The sequence below is a fragment of the Helicoverpa armigera genome, chromosome 4 (assembly GCF_030705265.1).
Source record: "Helicoverpa armigera isolate CAAS_96S chromosome 4, ASM3070526v1, whole genome shotgun sequence".
Taxonomy (NCBI): domain Eukaryota; kingdom Metazoa; phylum Arthropoda; class Insecta; order Lepidoptera; family Noctuidae; genus Helicoverpa; species Helicoverpa armigera.
Genome location: NC_087123.1, coordinates 10,650,662 through 10,676,419, shown reverse-complemented (window position 1 = coordinate 10,676,419; position 25,758 = coordinate 10,650,662). Strand labels below are relative to the sequence as shown.

Below are 25,758 nucleotides of genomic sequence, written 5' to 3'. Positions count from 1 at the left end.
GACCAACCATTGTTTTAGCAGGACAATCGCAGTTTTTTACTCTATATTCCTATTCTTTTAATACCTCAGAATGGTTGAATTGCGAAACTTTGTTTAATGAGAGGAGACGCGGTTTAGGGATTGATTGTCATTGACATATAAATTATGATTTTGTTTAGATTAAAGAAGTAAACAAGCATTTTGGGTACTTATATCTAGCAGAATAAAAGCAGGCTTCGAGTAGATTTTTTTGTTTTTTCTGATATTTCTATGCTGCCAGTCCCTTTACCATACAAAAGTGATTCCTTTCAAATTATCTGGAGCGTATTTTTCATTGAAGTTTCATCATCATCATCATCATCTCAGCCATAGGACGTCCACTGCTGAACATAGGCCTCCCCCTTTGATCTCCACAGATACCTGTTGGAAGTTTATTAATGCTGAAAATAGCAAGGATTCAGTTAGTAAAAAGCCTAAAAAGAATATTTTACTTATAGACTTGAATTACGAAAAGCATGGGTCGCTACTAAATAAATATGTATGCTTTTAAGATGAACCTTACTTAGTAATCTACAAGCAAAGAAAAGAGATATCTCAGTCAACCCATTTCTTAGTTTTCGAATGTTGGTGTATAATTTGTGCGATTTCCCATGGTAATTAGTTTTACGGTGTCCGCGATGGCACTGCGACGGCATACTAAGTGTGCCGTTCTCGAAAGTTCGAAGCAAACAGACGAAGCTGGTTTCAGTTACTATAGACACAGATTTTAATGCTTAATGAGAAGTTTGGTTTTTTGTTTTTGACAGATAAAAAAATAGGATGGGATTTTTCCCTGTCATTGAGCATTGTTCTTTTTTGCTATTTTTAGGTATTTGTTTAAGTTTATTTTTGCTGACTGTAAATTGTTTCCTTGTTTACAAGTTTATCGATATATTATATGGTGGACACAGACATTTAATCTACATACAATTTAACCTGCTTGGTGTTTGTGCCAAAATTCTGGGTGGTCTGGTAATATATATTTTAGCTTACGAAGGACTAATGTTTACGCCAAAAGTAGTAAAATACAAATTGTTAACTTAGAGTAGTAGTTTTATTGAACCTGATAATATTATTATAAAAAACAAATAATACTCTCAAAAATTTTAGAAATGCAAATAATACACTTTTACAAATGCATTGAAAAACATTTATACATCAAATTTACTTTCGTCCTTTCATTCCATTTACGAAATTCTCCCGTACCTTTGTAAAACCCCCCTCAGACGGTAACTGCAGTTTACGCAAACGTGCGATTGTAGGCGGGTGCAAGGTCAGGCCGCAGTGCGGGGCTGCAGACGGGCGTATCGATCGCATCCCGCGCGTCTGTAAGCCACCCCGTCTGTAACGCACTTTATAGCGTGCGATTATGGCAAGACTTTTACGATCTAACTTTATTTTGTGTTTAGTTTTTGTAAATGTTAATTGAAAGTTAAAACAAAATACAACATACATTATTCTTTAAGAAATTCAAATAAAAATACAAACGTTCTTTTTTCTGTTAATTTAAAATCAATATTTCAAACCACGCCGCATTATTGAATGTATACTGCAAAAAATTTGTATTGGTACTTGCCTAATCTATCAAGCACGTACATTTCTATTATCAAACATACTCAAAAACTAGTTTTGTCGCCCATTGTACTTTTTGCATCTAAGCAGGCGTCAATCATTTGTTATTTATAGATTTTCATTATAAAATGCAGGTTTTCACAAAGTATACCTACATCATTATAAAGTGAAATAAAAGCAAGAGCGTTAAAATTATTCTCTAAAGTATTTTAATAAATAATTACCATTTTATTTCGGTTGAGCTCGGACTTTTGACAGCTCTATTTGCGAAAACGCGAAATTTCAAAAAGAGAACACAACCGCCATTTTGAACTGTCAATCGACGCTATTCAAAATAATAGATTCTTTTTTATTGTGTGTGTGCCAGTGAGAATGGAGTATGAACTAAAGAGTGCTAAATACGTGTCTTTTACAGTTTGTAAGTATCAAAATAGTATTTCTTTGCAGTCACGCACGTTTGCACGTGATGCAAGTCAGTCTATTACTTAATTCGGAAACCATTTTGTTAACTAAATGTCAATGTCAAGTTACACTGTTTATACCTACTTAGAACAGTTTGTTGTGATTGTCAATAATATTCGAGGGAGTTAACTGAGTCATATGATATAGGTAAGACCGTTATAGTTATAAATACAGTTGTTAGCTTTGTATTTTTGTGCGATTTCTTTGTTGAGTTCAATTTGATTATTGAAAAAGTTCAATGCTAATCTAATTTTCTTTTATATTTTTTACTCCCTAACTAAAAACAACTTGAACATTTTCTATGGGTAGGTATAGCACAACATAAATGCAACACACAATAGATTAATTTCGTTTTTAAAACAATTCCACCAAGTAGGTACTTAAAAAAAAAAGGTCGCATCGTAATCGTATCGTGAGCTATAAAAGTCCCATGGTGCAGTAATCCCAAGGCGCGTTATGGGGTTGTCGACTCGAGGGCGTCTGCTTTCAAGGTCGTACTATCGTAGTAAAATAACCTTTTATGGGATAGCCTATGGTGTAACGAGATGGCAAAGACCTGTGGTCGAGGAATTTATTTGCTATGGTCTGCGCTTGGGTGTTCTCGAGACGTCTATACGATTAGTAGGTCTGTGTTAGACTTTATATCGATCGTAATTTGTTATATACTGCGATTTCTTCTTTCTAATAAAATCATGTAAAAAAATTATTGTATATAGTTTAGGTACAAAGGTATTATTAGGTATGTATAGTTAACTTATTTTCATCGTGTTTATTTACTGAATATATACTCACAGGTTATTTCATGAATTCAGGTTTTTCTGCAATTACAAAATTAAATAAGTATATAAATTCATAATATTATGTTGCTAAAGGTCATTTACATATTCGACATTTAGCAAACCGCAATGTATACAAGTGAAGATGTGTTTGCACAAATGGCTCTCACTATGACATAAAATCCACAACACCTCATTCAACACAGTATTAAATAAACAACGCATGAAAAGAAACACATTTACAATAACACGACCTTAAACAAAACTAAATACATAAGAACATAAGAAAAACACTTAACACAAGAGCTTAACCAATCAATTTGCCATCTTCATACAAAAACTTCAATAAATTAATCATAAATTATGATCAAGGTTGAATTAAGAATGACAACCTGACATGCGTGAAGTGTCATTCTGATGACGTCACTGTCAGAGACTCTGACAAGGTCACGTCAGACCCTTGGTGTTGAATATCTGGTCTCTGTTAAGGTCATATTGTAGGCAACTAGGTAAGTATTTTAATTTATTATTTTATCCTTAAATCTAATAGATAGATATTATATCTTAATTAGGTCTGATCATATCTTGTTAGACAGATTGTTTTAATTATTAGCTGTTAATTGGATTGGCCAAAACTTTTGTAAATAATTGTATCAGGGACGTAATACTTGCAAGAAAAGTTACACCAGCACTATTTATATTAAAATTTGTATCTTACAATGAAAACTTTTCAGCTATGAAAGTTTTTAAAGTTAACATGCTACTTCTATTTTTATACCACGAGTCTACCATTACTTAAATAACGTAGTTTGTAAAGATTTCCGTATCAAAATAACGTAATTTAAGTTTAAACTTCCTAGTTTAATATCTACTTATCGCTTCTTTAGTAAATCTTCATGACCTTACGATGACAACCCGTCAAAATTGAATGTCATTATAAAGTGACAAAAAACGGCAATAAATGACATAATAAAATAATAATTACAGAAATAATGGAGGAATAAAATAACCATTACATATAATCATCATGAAGTTGAGGAAATACTCGGCTATTGTATCAGACTATAAATATGCATTTATAAGATAATATAATTTTTCACGTTATTCTAATGGATTATCATTAGAGTAACGTAAGCAATAAAAAAATACTTAATAAAATATGATTTCTAAATTCGTTATTATTTGTATAATTCTAACAGGATTTAAAATAAAGTTAACTTTATTATACCCATAGTTTAGAGAAGACAAAAACAAAACACGACCGCCTTAAACGATATTCAAAAAGTCTGGCTGCTTTCCGCGAATTTATTTGTATGCAAACTTCTCAAGTCCCTCAAGACCCGAGGTAAGTGTATTGTACAGAGTTTTTAACCTAATCGTCTTTATATCCTTTTTTAAATTTATTTAGAAGCACTGAAGATCAGCAAGGAGATTCTAAATAAAGTTCTCATAAATACAAACGTTTTTAAGTACTTTATCTATGTTCGTCAAACCGTACCTAATACGTACGTATAAGTCACTATGAAATTGACATTCAGACGGCCATTTCGGCAATTACAAACACGTAACTTGAAGATAAGATACAACTAACATTTCGTCTTTACGTAAAAGACGTGACAGTCCGTCAGCGGCAAGATGGCCCCCGTAAACGTCATATGACGTTATTTTTTTTTTTCGTCCATAAAGAGATATTCATCTAAAGAGTTTCGACATAGACATAATGGTTTCGGCCGTCAACGGGTTGTCGTAGAAAAATTAGAAGGTTGACATTGCTAATTGGTCTTGTCAAGGTTTTGTGAGGTTCGGTGAAGAAAAGTCTGGTTTTATAACAATTTTGTTAAAGTAATAAAATTATATTATTATCTTGCGACGATTCATTTCAGTAAGCACTATTTGTGGCATATTACTCAATTATTGAAAAAAATCATTAAGATAACTGGGATTGTATAAAACCACAACATACAAAACAACACTACATTTGCATACAGTTCTTACTCCTTTACCTCTTACGAACGAAATGCAAACAAACCAAAAAAACTGCAAAACGAAGATGTCACTGAACCATTACATCATTTGAGTCATCAAAATGTGTTTACGTGCAAACTAATGTTTTTGCTAGATAACCTAGTCCGTAGATTCCACTGGCGGCTGAGTTTCCAAGTTTCCATACATTTGAGCTCCCCCTACAATGGACGATGGGCCATTACGTTAATGTATGGAAAGCGATACGGAGCCTCGCTCTCTGTCATCAAGTCATCAGTGACTGACATTGCACTGTGTAGACACGCCCTTATAGACAGATGCACGTGAAATAAACAATGCAATAGTAATTTTGTTTGTTCTGGCTGACAGTAAGTAGGAAAGTAACTGTATTACTGCAGGTATTGACCTCAATGTGTACCTAGATTAAACAGACAGCAGAGAATGAAAAAACTTAAGTTTCATGACAAATTAAGGCTCTTATAATCCGTCTTCTATAAGATTTCTTTTTCCCTGTTATTCCGTCGTAAGTGAGGAATATTTTGGATACAATATCAAATTAAAATCAAGCACACAATATCCATTTAACAAGAACCATTTTAATAAACAAATCCTTCTAGAATAACCCATTATCGTTAACCCGAGAAAGCTGAAGCACAGCACATTGGTTTCCCTATTAAAAGCTAATATTTGTGCTATAAACCATTGGATAGTATCGGAACAGATTAAAACACCATGTTTCTGTCCCTTCAAGGGTTATTCTAATGAGATGGCAGATTTGAGTGATACCGAGCTAGTGGTGAAAGTGAGAGGACACCACATCAACTCTGCCTAGGGGCCCAGGTATGGTCTAAGTTAACGAAGATAGAATATAGGAAAGATGATTACACAAATGTTATTAAATTTTAACAGTGAGTTTATTTGAAGAGTAAGTACCTACTTCCTGAAACGTATTATAATCCTTGGCTCAATTCTGCTAATTTAATAATGTAAGGTGTCTAGTCTACAATCTCATTGCAATACTAAATAATATGCATCGACAAATGGTTCATTATTAAATCACAGAAAAGGATATTTAAAACCAAAAAATTGTCGTGATTGAATCTCAATCGTATGTCGCTTAAATAAATATTAGCAGAATCAAGCCCCTGGTGCTAAAATCTTAACAGACACATTTGTTACAACTTGAAGTTTGTGGTTCCAGGAGTTTCCTTATTTCTTAATCCCGCTAAGACGATCAATTAAATTGCGCATTATGAGAAATTTACTATGGGTAATATTGAGGATTTTGCAATAATTTTTTATAGCATAATATTTTTTATTGTAAAATTGATCAAGATAGCACTTTAAGGTATGTATATGTTGAGAGATCAGACAGTTAAAGCAAGGTTTCACGACAAACTAATAAGATTTCTGAGACATTTTCTCAGTAACGTTTTTATGCCGATTAATATCACAATTTTTCTTGACCAACTTTTTGCGGGATGTTTGCGTTAAACTTATAATACTTTTGTAATAAAACCACTGTAATACTCCCAGTAGTTTTCGAGTGACTGATTTGTAAGCCGACACCTTAATTTCTACACCTGTCACAATCACTCAATTTACAATAACTATCAAACTTTCAAAAACCACTAAACATCAGTTCCTAATTTGTAATACAATCTAAATAATTCAGTCCTCGAATATACTTGTAAACGATACCAACTTACATAAGAAATAATTAATAAGATGCCTAGTAAGTGGTATATTACATTACATAAATTAAAATCTCATTGAAACGATATTTATTGCATAAGTTATTTGCACTGCGTTTGCACTTGTTTAAATTATAGTAGCTTACATGGATATGATTTATTTAATACATATATCATAAAGTTGGTTGTAACTGCGAATGTACGTACATAGCATTTATCTTTCTGTGTCATTAATTGCGAATATGAATTTAATGTTAATATCGTAAATGTAATGTATGAATTTAAACAGTTTAATGTGAGCTTATTTCAATATAATTTCGAACGGTGCAATATCATATATTATTGTGACAAGGTTGCAATTATCAGCAGCTTTATCACAAATTACCTTAACTTTTAAAATATTTTGGTTTACATCATTCTTTTCTGTCCCGCACATAATTTACGAATACTTATGTGGACCTTCTTATAGTTACCTAATTAGTTTCTATTTGTTGTTGTTTCATCAGACATGATACACACAGAATTAACTGGTTAGCTAGGCATTACTTAACTGAGGAACTAATCTTATGGATTCTTTTAAGTGACTTCTAGCGATTTCCTATTTTTACCGCTCTCCGCTTATGCTTCACACCACAGAATTCAAAGATTCGTTTCCCTAAGAAAAGCCACGAACCTCATTCCAGTAAGATATTGTGTATGCGACTGGAATTGGTAAATAGCCTTCGTTTTTCACTATCGACTATGGCACTTATTAACGTGATTCACGTGGGAATGCAAATGGTGCCTATTGTATAGAATTGTTGGTCTGATCTTGGGAATATTTGGACAATAGTCAAATGCAAGGGTTTTAATTGGACACGACGAAGATTTGCCGAAATACAGTTAGATTGTTTGCAATATTGGCAGCTAAGTTATTATGTAAAAGGTATTTGGTGTAATAATATAAGGGCGGTTACCTAACTGTAGTTTTTTTGCACTCTACATAGTTTAAATAACTGACTACACGGTATCCTTACATTACACATTTATTACTTTCTTACGACATAACAATAGTAATTTCTGCAAGTAAATAATAAGTCCTTCAGACATCACTTTTACAATAAAAATCTTTCACACCAAAACATTTGTGCAAACATCCCATAAAACAAGCCCTTGCACCAAGGACTTTCATCACTAAAAAAAAATATTATTAATATTTGTACAGCCAAGTGTTAGCTACTATTCGCTTGAACAGTAATAATACTGGCAATGTGTAATTTCAAACATTGGGCAAGACCGGCGTAGACCGGTCAAGCTTACCTAATAAATTGTCACTACTCTGACGGCTTGTAAAATTGTAGTGTTGCTCTGTCAATGTTTATTACTTGATTCAGGAGGCACGGTTTTAAAGTTACCACATAATTTACTTGATGTTTACAGTGATTCTTCTTTTATTTTTCGCAAAATTGCGTTAAAAGTATACATTACAGTCCTAGCTTGGGCCCAATTGTAAAACTTCTTGTAACATTTTTGGATAAGATATGAATTTGATTTTGAAAAAAGAAACAGTAGCGTTTAGTCATCAATGTTGATTCAGTTGTTTTTGGTTCTATTGTGCAAATAAATGTGTAGGTCATTCAAGTGCACTTGTATCGATATTTTCTTGCAATAACAATGGAACAGAACATTGTATTTATTTGCACTGAGACTTAATAATAAGTAAAATACACAATAACATAGATTTTATTTTTTGCATTAAGCTGTAGTTCCGTTAGTGATTTTATTAATCGAATAAACCTAGTTTCTCCAAAACTCATTACGCTGTATTTTGCTTAACACATTCTAATAGAATTACAATATTACTTAGTTGCTTAAAAATACTTATAACATAGTTAATTCATTTCCACCATATCTATCAGAACAGCCTTGGATATAATTACACACGCTTACGGGTTTGACGAAGCACCTTTCGTTCCGCTAACATACACGTGCCATAGAAGTTATTTAATTTTATATGTCTTAGCCTCACTTTTATATGCGAAACTGGTGAAGAAGTTAGCCTCGGCCATATAGTATTTGGCTTAAAAATTCTGTGATCTTTACCTGACTAATATTTTGTGCTAGTGAAAGTTTGTTTATTTGAGAAACGGTTGGGCTGAACGAGATGTATATTGATATGGACGGACATGGGTGGTACGTACCCTCCAAAAAGTCTGTAACCACGTGGGTTACAGATTTTTTTATTTCGGGTGAAACAGCAGAAAATATAGTAAAGGTTTGTTCAATCGACATTTTCTGAATTGTTCAAAAAAATGGGTAATGTTGCTCTGGAGCGAGAAAAAAGATTTGACTGTAAAGATTGTCACATTTCTGAGGAGAGTCTTTTCATAACTCCTATAAAAACATGTAGAAAATAACCTGTCACCTTAAGCTGGTCATTAAAAACTAACCAACTACTAACAAGTTAGTAGCAAAACTTCAATTAGATGGTAATCTCTAATCTCCTTTGCAATCGGGAAACAAATCGGTCTAACAAACGGATAAGCGCATACAAGGAGCGAAAGCTGGCGCCATCGCTCGCTGCTTTATAAAGAGAAGCTAAACTGAGATCTGTGACTTTGTCTGTAGGGAAATAGATCAAATAAATTGTGGCTTGGTTGGGGGCGAAGTTTTTACGGTCTACCACCATAACTATGAAGTTGATTGGTGAAGGCGTGAAGGGTTTGATTTCAGTGTCGCAAAGTTATGTGAGGTGTAGTGTTTTGTTTATTTAAATATTTGACTAGAACTGTAGGTACGTCCCTGGAAATCCTTTTGTAGAACATTTTGAACGTTGAGCTATTTTATCCGACTAAGCGTCCCAAGTGAGAGAGTGTGGTAGGTAGTTGGCTGAGAGTGGGACTTTTAAAAATGAGATCTAATATTCAAGTTGAAGATGTTTTTATATTATTATTCCTAACTTATTTCTACTCTCTACGTAACTGATATTTCTTCTTAGGAATACAATTTTCATACGGTTACATACTACTAAGATTGTTTATGTGAGCATTGATAAAGCAATTAGATAGGCACTTATTTCTGCTTCATTTGTTTCTCAGTACCGAAATCTGTCTACCACATCCTTTCCAGACCACACTGGCGAAGAAATTTAGCATCATCATCAACCTATCGAATATCATCAACATTTCTAACTAACTGTTATTAAGTAGGTCTTATATCGAGTTCCTGATAACTCCTTATCTCAAGAAAGTGTCGAGTCTGTATCTATCAGGTATTTATGTGTCAGCCTAGTAGGCAGTAACTAGGTAGTCTTGACCGACTGTTCTGTTTTAATATCTGATTCTGATTGGCCTTCATTAGTTTTATGTAGGTTTTGTTTGTGTGATAGTTAATTACGCCGTATTCATGTGAATATCTAATCTTAATATACCTTTACTATTTTTATGTGTAAGTAGTAGGTAGATACTATTATAATGAAGGAATATACCTACATTTACTATTTTTATTTACTAAGATTTACTATTTTTATGTAGTAAGTACTACTATTATAATGAAGGCACTTAGTAATTCATTTAGATGCCAAAAGTTTGCCGATTTGACAAGTTTAAATAGCCTTTTTAAACACGAATGTTTTATGTTTATTTGACCTGTGTTTCACTCACTTTCTTAAATAAAATTTAATGATCGGATTATTATAAGTATTACGTGGCTGATAAAGTTTGATCTTTCCGCATCTCGATCTATTTATGATTCATGACAAACTTCTTCATGTCAATACTTATACGTAGCACTCGCAAAATTTTATCTTTTATTTTATCATCGGATAAGAAACTTGGGTAAAACCAGAGATTCGGTAATTCATGCAACTCATCTTTAGCTCAGTTCTTTATACAGGTAATCCGTACTAGATCAAGAACCTCCCAAGATGAAATTATCACAAGGAATCCACAAGAACATACTTTAACAGTATGTTTTACCAGAAACCAAAAAAACTAAATACTATACATACAACAAATACACGACTTTCTTCCGATTCTCCTTGCCAACCAAAAAACCGTCAGCTAAACCAATTAGAGCAGGGGTGACAAATCTATGGCACGCGCGCTGTTGGTGGTATGAACTATGGACCAGAATAATTACACCATGCCTAGTGAGAAGAACAATTTAAAGTGGTGTCTTTATAATAATGCATTTATTTTAAAATGAAGTAGTAACATTTATTTGATGATTAGATTAATCTAATGTTTCGTAAATTTATGAACTTGCTGAGACTTCCTTGAGATGTATGTTTATTTAATGCTTAGGTATGTTACTCTCTGATTCCTGCAGTTTCAAACGAACCTGTGTACCGCTAAAAGTTACATATCCATCCCCAGATTTCAAGCCACATCATTACAGAAGAACATCCAAACGGTTTCAGACATCACTGTAAAAACCCAAACAGACAAACTAATTTTACATTACGACTGGTACCTTCAACTGTTGACCATCCCTGCAGTAAAACGTCTACTCTCGTCCATCAATAGTTTAATTTCCGACACACGGCAAGACGAATGAGCCGCCTTCATTGCGAACACTTTCATTTTATTTCAATGAGCTGTGAAGCTGGCGTTTAGTGGCTTCTAGTAATGAGGTTTAGTGCTAGAAAACCTGTGTGGAAATCTATCCGGTGTAGTTTGGAATGAGAATAAGGAAAGTCTTTAGGGTTTGGTAAATCGACTTCTAGGTGTGACATATGCTATGGTGAAAACCGCATCAAAATCGGTTCAGCACAACGTGAGACAATCGTGCACTAACATGCATGTATACACACATACATACACATATATACATACATACATATATACAGCTCAAACGGAGAACCTCCTCTTTATGAAGTCGGTTAAAAATATTGTTGTCCTACAAAACCTTTTATTAAATGAGAAGAGTAAACTTTTCTGTCAAGCTCTCTCTTTAGAATATCAAAAGAAGCTCCAAAATATGAAACTGTTATTAAGAAGAAAATCTACCATAATTTTCTACATCATCGTCCCTAAATTCATTTCTATTCTAGTCTTCTCCAAAAAATGAACTAAGAAAATGTTATCCATAAATTATTCCTTAAGCCTGGCCTGTCTGGACCAAGGAATGTAGTAACCTTTTTTCATTCTGGTAGAAGTGAGATTTTTTTCATAAACTATACAGTAGGTATACCTATATCTAGATTTACAATCTAGTTCTTTCTATTTCAGGCAGCACAATACATACTCTTAGTGAACTGAAACCTATATAGCTAGCTACATTGCAGTGTCATATTGCTCTGAACCATTTGAGCCAACCCTTGTTAGGGATAGTAGCCTAAATCTTTATGGTCTGTAGAGACGAGAGGTCACCACCAATTTGCGTATGTCCAAGTGCGTCCAAGTGCCTACAATACTTTTGTTTCGAAATCTAATACCTAGTATTAAGGAATTACCACATGTATTTTTAAAAGTCCATTAATTGCTGTATTGATACTTTATATTAATTACTCTTCAACTGAAAACTTGAATTTATAATATATTCCAACAATATTCTAAAAAAATAAAATCTGTTTATTAAGTTTCATTTCCAACCATTTCACACATAAATAGAGAAACTTCAACTAAATTATAATTTACATTCAACACATAATAAAACTAATACCTCGTGCCCATAACTTTTCGTAAAATATGCAACGACTTTAATATCCCCACCCTCTGTATGCAAATTGGAATTTTCAACCCTCACAGACTTCACTAAAGAGTAATTAAAAAAAAACTTCGGACAAAAGAACGCGAAAAATAATTATTCGAACAAAAGCTTTGGTTAAATTGAGCGTAGTTTTTCGAACTGTTAAATCTCTTTTGTGTCATCATCAAGACTATACACTCATTTTTCAAGACTTTTTTATCTTATCGCAGAAATGGTGATCTGAATCGTCAGTGACAGTACAAAGCGACCTTGCTCAAATAGGTCGATATTTATTACGATACATCGGCTAACTAGCTAAGCGATTAATAAAATCTTATTTATAAATACAACACCGAAGGTTACAACGGTCTTGATGCAAAATTAGTTACTCTAAACGGAATATGAATGTCATCATACTTCACGCTTGGTCAGATTTTTTACTGCAACGGATTACCATCACTAAAGGAGTGGTCAAAAAGTGAAACCTCATCTCAAATAAAATATGCCCATCAAAAGTGAATCAGATTTCAAGATAAAGTGACATTTAATACCAGATTAGTATCGTAAAGATCAACCAGAAATACTCTAACACATAAAACATTCGCCAACGAGATTCCAAACGGAACACAAGTAGGCATTATCAATATCTCAATCAACATTTCTCCGCAATTCAATGATACGAAATCACAACCTTCACATAAACACCGTGATGTAACAATAGATAGTACTAACAAATGCTTATTCACAACTGGTTCTCAGATAAATAGATCTAATGCAAAAACAGACCAACTTGACAATCGAAAGTACATACTTTTCTATTACGAATCCGCAACATTCAATTACAAATACACACTGATCTGCCCTCTAATGACGGGTCATAATGACTAACCAGCTACAACGACCACCGAGATACGACCAGACCATCGATCATTTGAAGTACATTACGACATTGATGAAGATGTAGATACAGGAGATGGTGTAAAAGAAGCAATGGACATTAGAGAAGTGTTAACAATCGGAGAAAGGGAAAGGGCAATGGTAGTGTCGCCCGCAGCAAATCCGAGCGGAACTAATAGTGATATTTCGATACAATGCGTCGTTATTGCTCTGGGAGATTTAATCAGAACATAACTTATTGAGACAGCTATATGTTCTTGATGGTAGAGATATTGTTTTAGGACAGCAGGAACAAAATTTAATGTTTCCACCGTTGCGCTTAGGAAATATGCTTATCGGCTGCAGATATCTGTTACTGAATAGGCAATTTATGTCATTTGAACGTAATTAGTTGAGTAATTTGTTTCTATTTCATTCATCAAGTTATGCAAGATAAGATTTTTCCACAAATCACTTAGAGAATTCATTGTTTATGCATAACGAAAATAATTAATCTTCTGTTTTCTCATGCACCTATTTATAAACAATGAGATTAATAACCATGAGACGTAATGACACGTTTTCTCTTTCTACTTATATTATTTACGAACAAGTTACTAGTTCCTTGGATAGTTGTTACTGCAGAACAATTTTAGACAATTACGCCTCAGACGAAATAAACGCAGAACATAATGTGGATAATCTTGTTAAATTTGCTAATAATGTAGCAAGTTTAGAGGTACAGAAACTTGAATAGAAAGCATGGAAACCTAAATATACAAGAGTATGCTTTGAAGATGAGGATATTAAAGTAAACAATGTTGTCGCAAGTAACACTGCACCTGACACGAGAACAAACACTAACCATGCAACGACCTTGATATTGAAAACGCGACAAGCCAAAAATGAAAGTGAAGCAGATTTGTTTTCTCTTTTAACGGTTACGAGTCTGATGACTTAACTAATGCCATCTAATTCCGACTGAGGCATTTTACTTAAAAGTAATCGAATTTCGGCTTAATAGAACGATTTTCTACTTCAAAGATTTTATATCAGACGTTACGAAATATTCGATAGATCATAACAATAATATTAATGTTCTTTTTTTAATTATGAACAAAAGATGTCGAATCAATTGTGTATCACGTTTGGGTTTCATAATCGAATTAATCCTTTGTGGAGAAGTATCGATTGGAGTTATCGATTCATCAGTTTAAACAGAGTTTGGTTCACTGTCCTAAGTGCCAGTTGTAAACAGCTTCGTTTGAAAGTAAGTATGTTTGGGTAACCTAAAAATAGTAAGTGCAGCTACCAAATGCGTGCATTGAGCTTAAAAACTTGTTCGAAGTGGTTCGGTATAAATAGTCGGAACGGTAGGAGCTATACATCAACACCGTAAACTTCTAATTGAATTTGTGTATAAAACACATGTTGAATTAGTAATCGAATAGTTTTCGACGCTTCCGCTATTTAGTTTTAACCTCAATATATCACAAATGCATTTTTGTCTTTCGATTTCTCAAATAACATTTCGCCTTTCTTTATCATTCGTATCGAAATTCTTTTCATTGACCAGTTTATTCAAATCAATGAAGACTACAAAGATGACTTTATCAGATTCATGATTGAAAAGAGAGTTCCTAACAAATACTTTCCAAATACAGCAGAACTTGGTCACAGTCAAAGTCACGATATAACTGTATTAAGATCAAAGATAGTAGTGAATAATGAATCAGAATCATATTAATTCAGCGATAGCCAATCAACATTGTCTGTCAGATGAGTGCTATTGTTGCTAGTACCTGCAAACTAAGTGAAAACAATAACCATTGTGCTGAATGCACTAGCTTTCATTATTGACGTGACCTTGTTAGCTCATTGACTTAAGGCCTTATTAGGTCAATTTTCAAACGTAACGATATTGTAATTTGTAATTAAAACACGCTCCTTGTACAATTTTTGATGAAGGTCGCACGTGATTGGTGTTTGTTTCATTTTCTTTTTGATACTAGATTCTAAAATTGTCATTTGGTAATGTTTTATTTACACCAGCTGCTTCTTTTTTATTTTCGATAATAATGCTAGAGAAGATTTCCGTGCCATAAATATCTTTACAGAAATCGATTCTTGCTCGAGCACCGCAAAAGAAATAAAAGTAAGATTCATTCTTAGAAGTCATCTCCTTTTTCATAAAACATTAAAAGTACATAAAAAGTGCCATATTTGGTTTCACACAATTCTTTTGCTCTACTTGCCTAGATTTTACAAATTTGGTAACCTCGTCGTCACCATAATTACAGTTGCCCAAATATAATTTCGTCTACAGCTATCATTACCGTCCATTTTTAAGTGCATCCATTTCTGTTTCCTTGAACTTGCGACTTCAAATGATATATTGTTATTATTTTATTGCTTCAAGCAGGTGAAACAAAGTGTTGGATTAAAAGCTCATAATTATATACCATTAGTGATCGCCTACGCTTCATAAACCTCGATTCCTTTCGATTCTCACACCTCTGTGAGATAAAAGATACCTAATTGCAAGTTAAATTTTGTGAAATCAAAGCTGCCTTAAAAGTTGTACATCGTTAATATTCTAAATGCGTTATTGCAGCCTCGCAAACAATACTAATTTACACTTCACCATCACTTAGAGGCTGCATCTGTGAGAAAAAGTGTACATTTTAATTTCATTGTAACATTTCTATTCCGAATGCCTTTTAAGTACAACAAAAACTTGACTAAATGTGTACATTTAGAATTAGGGCGGCCCTTACACGACCTTCTTCTATATCTCGGTCAGCGAGGTGTTAAACGTAAAGAACGGAAATCTGAATAATTGTACGTCCATACAATTGGAACAATGGCACAGAAGTGCATTCACAATTAGCGCTTGCAGGGCCTTTAATTAAAGCCCGCAAATCATTATCATTACCGTGATCTTAATTGAATGAAAAGGTGTGAGATTCTATCGATTAGCCGGCTATAGGTCAACAAGCAATTGTTTAATACCATTGACATAAATGTAAAAGTTAATTTCAATACAGGTTAATTAAACAAAGATACTAATAGTGTTAAGTGTTTTGTATTAGCCATAACTGGCTATCATACATAACCAACATTATACATATAATGGTAATACAAAATTATACAAACGATTTGTCGACTGTTATACCATCAAACATACATACAGGCATTAGCAAATAAATCGATTTAACACTTTCGCCGATAAGATTGAAAATAGCAGAAACTCACATTACTGCTACCGACGGAACCATCGATCACCTTGTACAATGGAGACCTCGACATAATTCTTCAAAATCATAATAATACTCAATCCACTTCAATAGTCCGTAAACAGATGTCTGCCGGTCAATTCAAATATTTACTAGCTATTCAAATAGGACCACAAACGATGCAGCGAAGGCCACACATACTGAATACAAACTTAATGCTAAACTCTCTGGTAATGAATGCACGCCTAATATAAATACTCATTAATCCGCACGGACCTTGCAATAAGAAAAGTGCTTTTGAAACTGCACATAGACTTAATAAAGCTAATGATTTATTACTTGAATTCAATTTTGAAATTGCCAATCTTTGTACATTTAACGAATGCGATGAAGTTATTACAAGAGATTGTACACGAACTGAATAATTGTGAGAACTCGATGAATTATCAGCTAGAGCACGATTGGCAGATATTAATGATTACGTGTGATTTGTAATTTATGGCAAAGCTAACGCTAGTTCTGAAGGTTGACAGTTACCTATGTGTCAAGGTGCTATGGACAATTTGACGATACATGATCTCTATGACGAAGTAATAAGCCGTAATAAAGTTGACAAGTCGTGTTACACAACGTGCGTCTATAGGCAGGTCTAAACACAAGGCCGCGTGTTGTTTGATATGTTCTTAATAATCGTTTATTAGACAAACGATTTGTCTAGTTACGACATTGATTTTGTAATGTTTAAGAGCTGATATTCCGTAAATGGTTGCATCTGTAACTGAAGCATTGTTTGTAGTTCCCATGTCCGTGACCCGTGCCTAACTGTGTCTGTAATTGATGAGTACGTAACGGTGTTCAAATATAAAAGCAACGTGAATTGTACTAAAATCTTGAGTGCTATTGATACTACTCGTGAGATATGGTGAGAGGTATTGCCAGCCACAGGTCACGATAATACATCGGAGCAAAATCGAATTGATCGACAGGTTGTAGCTCATGATGTTTTGACCTCCAGCCATGCTAAGATTCTTACTGGTCAGTCTTAGGTTTAGATCTAGCTTTCTATAGAACCTGAATGAAATCTATCATCTTAATACTCTTGACAAGCTGTCATTAGTACTTCAAACAGCATCGTATCACTAGGCGTTATTTAAAGCCAAGTTAGTCGAACTTAATTATAGAAATATACAGAACGAGCTGTGAAATTTCACGTTCAAGTACCAAGTATGAATTTATCGATAAATCTAGACACCTGTTACGAACGCTATCGTTGCATCACTAGTAGATAATCTTGTCAGAATGACATACAAGACGATAGTTATCTTCAAATCAAATGTAAAGGAACTGAATTTAAAAACGTAGATGGAAATAAATGTATAAGAAAGTATTTGAAACTTGCAAATGTTAATTAAAATTGCAATACCGAGTGCAATATGTGTCTATTTGATTTGTGTGTGAAAGTAATGAGGTTAATATTTCATATGTGAATGTTTTAATTAAATTAAAATGTGCGATGGCGAATAAAAATGTATTAAACTTTCCACGTGCTGTCATATCAACGTAAAGGACTGAATATTTGACGTAGATTTGTTACAGATATGAGTTTTATGAAAATATTTTTTTATCTACTTACTTGCTGAAATACTTTTATAATGTGATTGGAAAACACAGTTATTTTTACGTACGTCTTTCTGTCACCTTTAACGATTGCGTCCAAAATACCGTAATATTATGCATAATTTTTCACGTCCACATAATGTCATTATGACGTGACTTTTACACCATAGAACACCATAACCATGGGTTATGCTTAGTAATTGCTTAGAGGAATAAATGCCGATGTTTTTTTGTTTATCATTATTATGTGTTATTGTAAATTAAGGCCAGTGACCGCAAGTTTAGTCATTCACAAGTACAACAGCGAACAAAACCTGATTGGGATCTTCAAAAAAAGTGGTAGCTTCGGCATTAATTCGCCAACTTTGTCTAGTCCGTTTGAATAAAATTTTAGCGTAGTAATCTTCCATTTATTAACGCTATTGTGAAATTGATAACGGTCCTAATAGAAATTTATAAAGTTTTTAATAATAATCGGAACTTTTACCGATTTTCTAACGGGTGTCTGCTATCTTCTGTCGTTGTTTCTCATCAAGGTGACATCTATTGAATTTTAAAGATCGACTTGCTCAACTGACCTTTTTTACGCAAAACTGTACCTCTAATGTCGTCAACGTAATGCTATGATCCAAGTAACTTCTCTCGTTTGTTCTACAGATATGAATCTCGACCACTTCGCAGAATCCAAGCAAGAAAAGATTAGGTAACATCGTTAGGGACAGACCACACAGCAACATTAAACTTAATACCCTAAAAACAAACTCGAAGGCAAAGGCAGCCTCTTTGAAATTGCAACTTTTTGCTTCTTCCTAAGCAACAGATGTAAAAAATTAACTTACTAACGTTACAGAGTATCTGGTTACTGAGTCCAATCACGTTTAGTTGAACAAGCTGTTTATAAGGACGGCCTTCATAGATACTAATGAATGTAAATATTAAGGTAAACATATTGACATGGCTGTACAAATAGGTAACGTATCAGGAAGACTTGTTCGTTTGACAAACAAACACGATATTGATGGATTTGGTGATGATCTAAGAATATTGAAGGTGAACGTAGATCATGACCACATCGTCGCTTACCTCAGGCGGGATAGTGGTCAAACGTGTATGTACAATAGAAAAATATTGACTGACGATACTGTTATTTTGTTTCGAGATGACTATGAGATGGTGTTAAAAGTTATTCCGGTATTGAAGAATAAGAAAAATAAATAATCAGTAACAAAAATTCTAATAAGAATTCCTTGTGACATGATAAGTAAGAAATATTCAATGACAAGCAAATTGCATCGCGGCATCATTTTGAGATTGTGATTCATAAAAAAAACTAAGTTCAAGCTGAATGAAATACAACCTGATGGGTTCATAGCCTGTGGTCAATGCAGGCTTTTATCAGTTTTTGCCAACATAACGGATACTGCGGCTGATCCAATTCATATCAAGATTATCAATAGAAAGTTTCTAGGAAGGCTTTAGTACTACTTACTGAACGAAGATAACTAGCGTCTACATTGTATTGACAAGACCGCAGAATACATTGTCAATGAACTTATGCAAACGATCTCTCTATCGACGAACTGTGAAAGTGTTTGTAAAATTGATGTTTAAACATTTGGGGTCAATATTCAATCAACACATCACGAAGAAGTCAATGATTGCTTACTTTTTTGTTTTGCGCCCGCCATGCGCATAAAAAGTCAATATTTGTTTAAAACAAAACAATAACGTCAATGAGACCAATGCTTTGATGAACATGAGGTTTTTCTTGAATGGCTCTTTGGAATTATTCCTTATACTAAAATTAATAGTTAGACGTTACAAACATGTTTTAACTAATAGAATTTCAATTATTGAAAGCAGTGTAGATTTTTTATGGCTCGTTAAAAAATCTATAAAGTCTGCGCCAACGATTAGAAGAACAATCCGCAGAGTGCGATGACTTCTAAATGCTCAACAGATTACCACCTATTACATGAAACGATCGCTTCTATTGACCACGTTAAGAAAGAAAAAGATTGTGTAGATAAAGAAGACGAAATATCTAAAGATGACCGCACAGCTAAAGTAAATAACGAGTTGTTTTTTGTTTTCTATAATTCAACCATCTGGGTGAAGGAAACGCACGACTGATTTGGCCTACGGTCACCATTTTTTTCAAAATACGTAACACTATGTGAAGATTATTTGTTGATAAACGTGAATTGGTTCAAGATAAAAAACTAAGTTGATGAAAAATTTTGAGCCCATTCACAAGCTTAACGTCTATTAAAAAGATATAAAGTTGTGTTAGACTAAGGGTTAGAAATGATAGAATAAATAAACACCGTAGATCAAATTAGGAAATATTTATCTCCCAATATGTTATTGAAAATAATTTCACCGAGCCAAACAAACGAGCCATATTAAAAACGAATTATTCCAAAGATAGTTCTTCTACTAATAAACGAACTGAAAAGCAATTGGATACCGTTGCAAAATTTCAATTAAAAGTCGAGTACCTAAGTATCGTAATAGGTGCGGCAGAATTTCTAAAGTCAGCCGCTGTTAGGTTCGGCCTTGGCATTATGACCTGTGAAAATGTAACCTTGCGAAACGATTAAACGTACTTGTATTAATATTTCATAACTAATCTTAATTCTAATAAAACGATAAAAATCGCTATTAGAACGGCAACTGAACGAAAGTCAAAGGTCTTCAAAGTTCACAACACTGAAGATGTCAGAAATAATTTCACTGCGATCAGAAATAGAATAAGAGCACATTACTTACGCTGTGTCGAGAGCGAATTTGCCATCGAAGTAAAAAATAATAAAGTTAACGCTGCAACCGTTTTTTTTTTACTGTACAAAGAGCTCAATAGTCGTTTTTTGGTCCAGTTTTTGCACATCTGTTCAGTCCAAAATAGACTGCAGACACATGGCACTTTCGATTGATACAAAACATTCCGGGGTCGGGTGAGTCTTCTCAATATGCAAAACTGCAGAAAAAGCTGCACAAATTGATCGAATTACAGATCCGGTAAAGGTACAGTGACTCCAAACGTTTTTCTCTTGTTACAATTACTTTTAATTTAAAATGATTATTTGTTTCCGAATATCGTATTTGAACCTGCGGCGCCTAACAATACGGAAAGTATTAACAGTTAATTGCAGCGTGAATGTGTTAATCGGATATCGTAATTTCCTTCATTGTTTGCCCAAGATTAAAAGCGAGTCCACAATCATTGATTTTGTTGATTACCTCAAATAGATAAAAGACTATTGTTTACTCAGTGACCGACTTATTTTTTGCTGTGTATTGGTCGAATTGAGTCGTCTGATGGAAATATTAGTTCACTTTTTGTTTTGACAAGGGCAAGGACTATTACAACATTCTGTCTTATATTTCCATTATGCTCTAATTTGTTACTTTTTGCCCGTTACGCATGTTTCAAATAAAGTTTGTTTTTGTCATCAGTTTCAGGTCTTTGAACTGTAACATAAAACAATACTTACAGAAAATTTAACAGCACTTTTACTTGGAAGCCGACCTTAAATTCGTCGGGACAACGTCCGGCCTTCCGTGTTAAGCGTAGAATCCAGTCACTCACACTGAACACACCACTATGAAAATCAAGTTAGCACTTCACGAAAGTCCTGGCACGGCGGGGTCCGAGACTAAACCCGTTCCGGAGGATACCGAATTCCGGTTTGAGAAGGTCACTTTTCGCGTTAGCCGGGTTCAAAACAGACTATTCCAATTCAACAATGTGCGGGTTGAAAGGAAAGTCTAGGAAAGTTTCGTGTGTCGGACGAAAACTTTTTTCGCGATGTCGGAGGTTCGGCGTCGTCGCGCCTCACGACACGAGCGTCGCGGGCGGTAGCACGGTGCAGACTGGCGCGCGATGTAAAATTGCGCCAGTGTGCAGTCGAAGCCTCCTCGTCGCGACGCGGACACACGTGTGTGCGGAGACTTGCAGATTCCTCTACCACTGTACTCGCGCGATGCGTTCCTAAGCTCCGACGTTCATCCATTGCTGCTTCAGTAAGCGTTCCTTCATCCCACTTTTCTGAAGTTCCGGGAATGGTAAATGAATTTTCCGTGCGCGTTGACATAGGACATGTGAAAAGTATATCCGGGCGAGGTATCAGGTTCTGGAGGTTTGCTCATTTATTGTTATGGGCTGCAGTCGGGTGCATAGTTTTATGAAATTGGCTTTTTGTTCGTACCGTCTGGCTGGCAGGTCCCTCTGGGCTGCGTCGTAAAGACGCATTAGGCTCACCGGCCGCTGAACTTTGCTCGTATTTTCATTAACAGGTTTTAATTTAACGTAAGTATCGATAAACATCGATAGCGCATTGCGCTGCAGTTAATTGGAAAAGTAATTTTGTTAATTAATTTAAACATTAACGGTTGGTGACTATTAGTAAATACGCACGTTACCATTTCAATTAAACAAATAACTCCACAACGAAAAGATAAGATCACTTTTTACTAAATTTTTGTAGCCCAAAAGTAACTTCGACATGGAATCCAAAATTCCAATACTTCTCAGCATTCCAAATATATAAGTATTGAAAATTATTCGCCCTTAATCCAAACAAAGACCTTCAAGGTCGCTAGTTGTGTTGACGCCCACTTCGAAACATAAACAGCGAATTTGATTATGCTAACAACAACGGTATAAAATCGAGAGTGATAGATTAGCTAGACTCTCTGAACTGTTTCTTGTAAATGGAAGAGACTGCCCAACACTGGAAGACTTTGGAATTAATAAAAAACCTCATCATCGCCACACACTTATTATAAAAGTGATTTGCCGAAACTTAAAAATTGCAGAACAGATTGTCATGTAATTCCCACTAACACATAGAGGAATTGATGATATTATCGCTTATGAGATGACTTCAGACAGAGAAGTATGGAAGAAGAAGACGACATGTTAGGGACTGATGATGATGGTGATGGTAGAGTAATTTATGATAAGGGTTCCAGTACGTAGCTAGAACCATTTGATGACGACGACGGATGACCTGATGACTGGTTAAAGTATCTACCTACTTCAGAGCCTATAATCAATATTGCTAATAAGCCGGCAGTTCAATCACAAGGTGATAACCTGCCCTATACTGCATCAGACAGTACTAATTACACACATTTATGGCGTAAAATATTTAATGAATAACGGATTTCCTTATATCTAGTTTATCTACCCAGATAATATTATGTATCTTAAGTATCATTCTAAGCACCTTTGCTATATTTAATTCAATAAGGCAATCCTCGTCGGTTCCTTATTTATTTATATCTTCATTGAAATCGCCTTTCATTTCTTTATAAATAGTTCTGAATTAAAAGTCAACTTTAATTTACACAGAACACAGTGGCGTCATTTTGTGTGAAGATGAGGCAACGTTTTTTTTTAATCTTTTGTAGCAGTATTTTTTCATAATATTTTTTCCATTAACGTCTACCATTTAACTTATTTGCTGATACAAAATGAATTTGTTATTAAATTAAATGTTTTAAAACCTCTGTTTATTGTACAACTGAACCCTTAGCTACACGACTGTTAAATCTTGGTGATAATTGAAACATGTTAAAATTATATTAAAACTAGGTATCCAGCGCAGGAGTCGATAAAATAAATTATACAGTAATTATTTTAACGGTGGACGTATTAAGCAAAGCTATTACGCACAGGACTTCAAACTCAACTACCTAATGTCCAACACAAAATTTCGCAAGAAACCTACATTTTGACGTCACAAAGCCATTACTTAAACATAAACCCAAAACACACGTCCACCTACATAACAAAGTTTCCTACTTAATTTTGCGTAAGAGCGAAATTCGCACACAAGGAAAACATTTAAAACATAATAGGTTACCTTACCGGGACACTAGGCGTGACCACAAAACATCTGTTTCAACTTACCCACAAATGTTTCAACTATCCCACGCTCCAAATTAAACCTAACCTATGAATAATAAAATAAACAGGAATTTCATATTGATATTGTGGGCCGGGCTTTAGCCTGATTTATTTTAACATTTACTGAATATTGGTTCAAGCGGACAGTCCCTTGTTGCACTTAAGCCTTAAGCTAAACATTATACTTAGATTGCTTAACTATCGCCTAGATACTTGGATTTATCGTTTAACTTGGTAAATCTGTCTTCTTCGAGTTGTTTGCCTGACGTATTTGCAATTGCAACTTAAACATTTCAACGTCATTTTCCTCGCAAATTGTAATATTTACAATTTGCGAGGAAAACCATTATTCCCAAATGTGCCGAACCAGAGATCTTATAGCTTTGATATAGATAAGTATGGATGAAAAAAAAACATATTTTTTTAATTAATTTCATAGCAAAGGTAAAAATAGCTGATTTTCCTGCCTGTAATTGCTTCATCAAATACCTAATGGCGCGTGGCAGACAGGAAACTACTATTGCAACGGTAATCAATTTAATACACAAAACTAAATCAACCACAAAATCACTTGACACTTCATAATTTATTCCTCAGCAAAATAAAATAAAAACATAATTATGCCTTTCATCAATTTGCCTAACAGTATATGATTAAATCTTGTCCATTGTGTGCACAAATCTTCATTATTAGTCCGTTATTTTGGTCCAGTAAATCGAATGTGGTACTCAATCAGTCTTTAGTTCTATGTACAAAAAAGTTGTGGGCCCCTTCACTTGGTACCGCGGGCCCATTCCGAGCCGTGACGAAATGTTCCACTTCAGCATTCGCACGGTCCCTTCTCCGCAAATTCGCATAATTAGGGGGATATACAAAACAATTTGAATTAACAGATTACACTACAATGGTAGATTATACGGCGTTTGTGAATTGTTTGGCGGTACACTTGCCCTGAGGAAAACAGTAGCGGTACTCTTGTCCTAGTTGTTTTTTGTTTTGACAATAGTTAGTGATCACTATCTTAAGATTTGTCTGTTTCCACGTTTCTACCAAAAATAATGTGCTTCTTGTTTAACCATACACAGAAAACAGAACGTAATAATTGTAGTGACGATGTTAAAAATCGAAGAAATTAGATTTTAATTTAATACTAGCCGTTCCCCGCGGTATTACCCGCGCCCGGTGTATTTTTTGCCGCTCTGGTACATGGTGAGCAGTAGCGTCTACCTACACTTGGTATTGGTATACTCATATAAGTTATGCTACCCTGGCACATGGTGAGCAGTTGCATCGAAATTTTGTTATTGGTATACCTACTTTACTAAGGTGAATTATGCTGTCCTAGTTTAATATTATAAGCATACCACTAACTACACTAGAATACTCGACAAAGGCTACAATAAAAGCCACATATTTAATTGATTAGTAGAAAAACATTACACATTGTAAAAGTGTTCTCAATTTGATGAAAAATGGTGTTAAAGAAAAATATATGTATAGACCAAATAAGGTTATGATGAACTCAACCATCAATAGACAGTAAATAGACCATATATCAATTTACAATTCCTTTATGAACTCTCTACAGAAATGATTCAGCGATGCACAAATCAATTCAACCCAAATTGAATACCAATTGAAGAAATTGGGTTATCGATGGTACTTAAACAATGAGATTGAAATCTATTGCTAGTGCCACTTCACTATTTATGTTGCTTCAATATTGCCATCTTAGATAAAGAAGTCAATGACCCTTGCCATCCGACTTTTTGTTATTGCTTCAGATTGTATGAGAAGGTATTGAGTTATAAGAAGCAGGCCATAAGCATGAATTTGGATGAATATGTGTAGAAGAAGAAGCGGACGAAAGAAGAGATGGATAGGTTGTGTATATAGACGATATGGCAAGGAAATGTCCAAGATGACGTCAGAGAAGT

General features: G+C 34.3%; 1 protein-coding gene across 1 annotated transcript in view; it reads right to left on the bottom strand.

The window, feature by feature from the left end:
* The window catches only part of LOC110374538 (probable serine/threonine-protein kinase DDB_G0267686), a 180,445-nt gene extending 158,629 nt beyond the window's left edge, over positions 1-21,816 (bottom strand). The window contains exon 1 of the mRNA XM_049847007.2: positions 21,402-21,816. The gene's annotated coding sequence lies outside the window, so the exon portion shown is untranslated. The remainder of the gene's footprint in view (positions 1-21,401) is intronic.
* Positions 21,817-25,758: the final 3,942 nt, after the last annotated feature.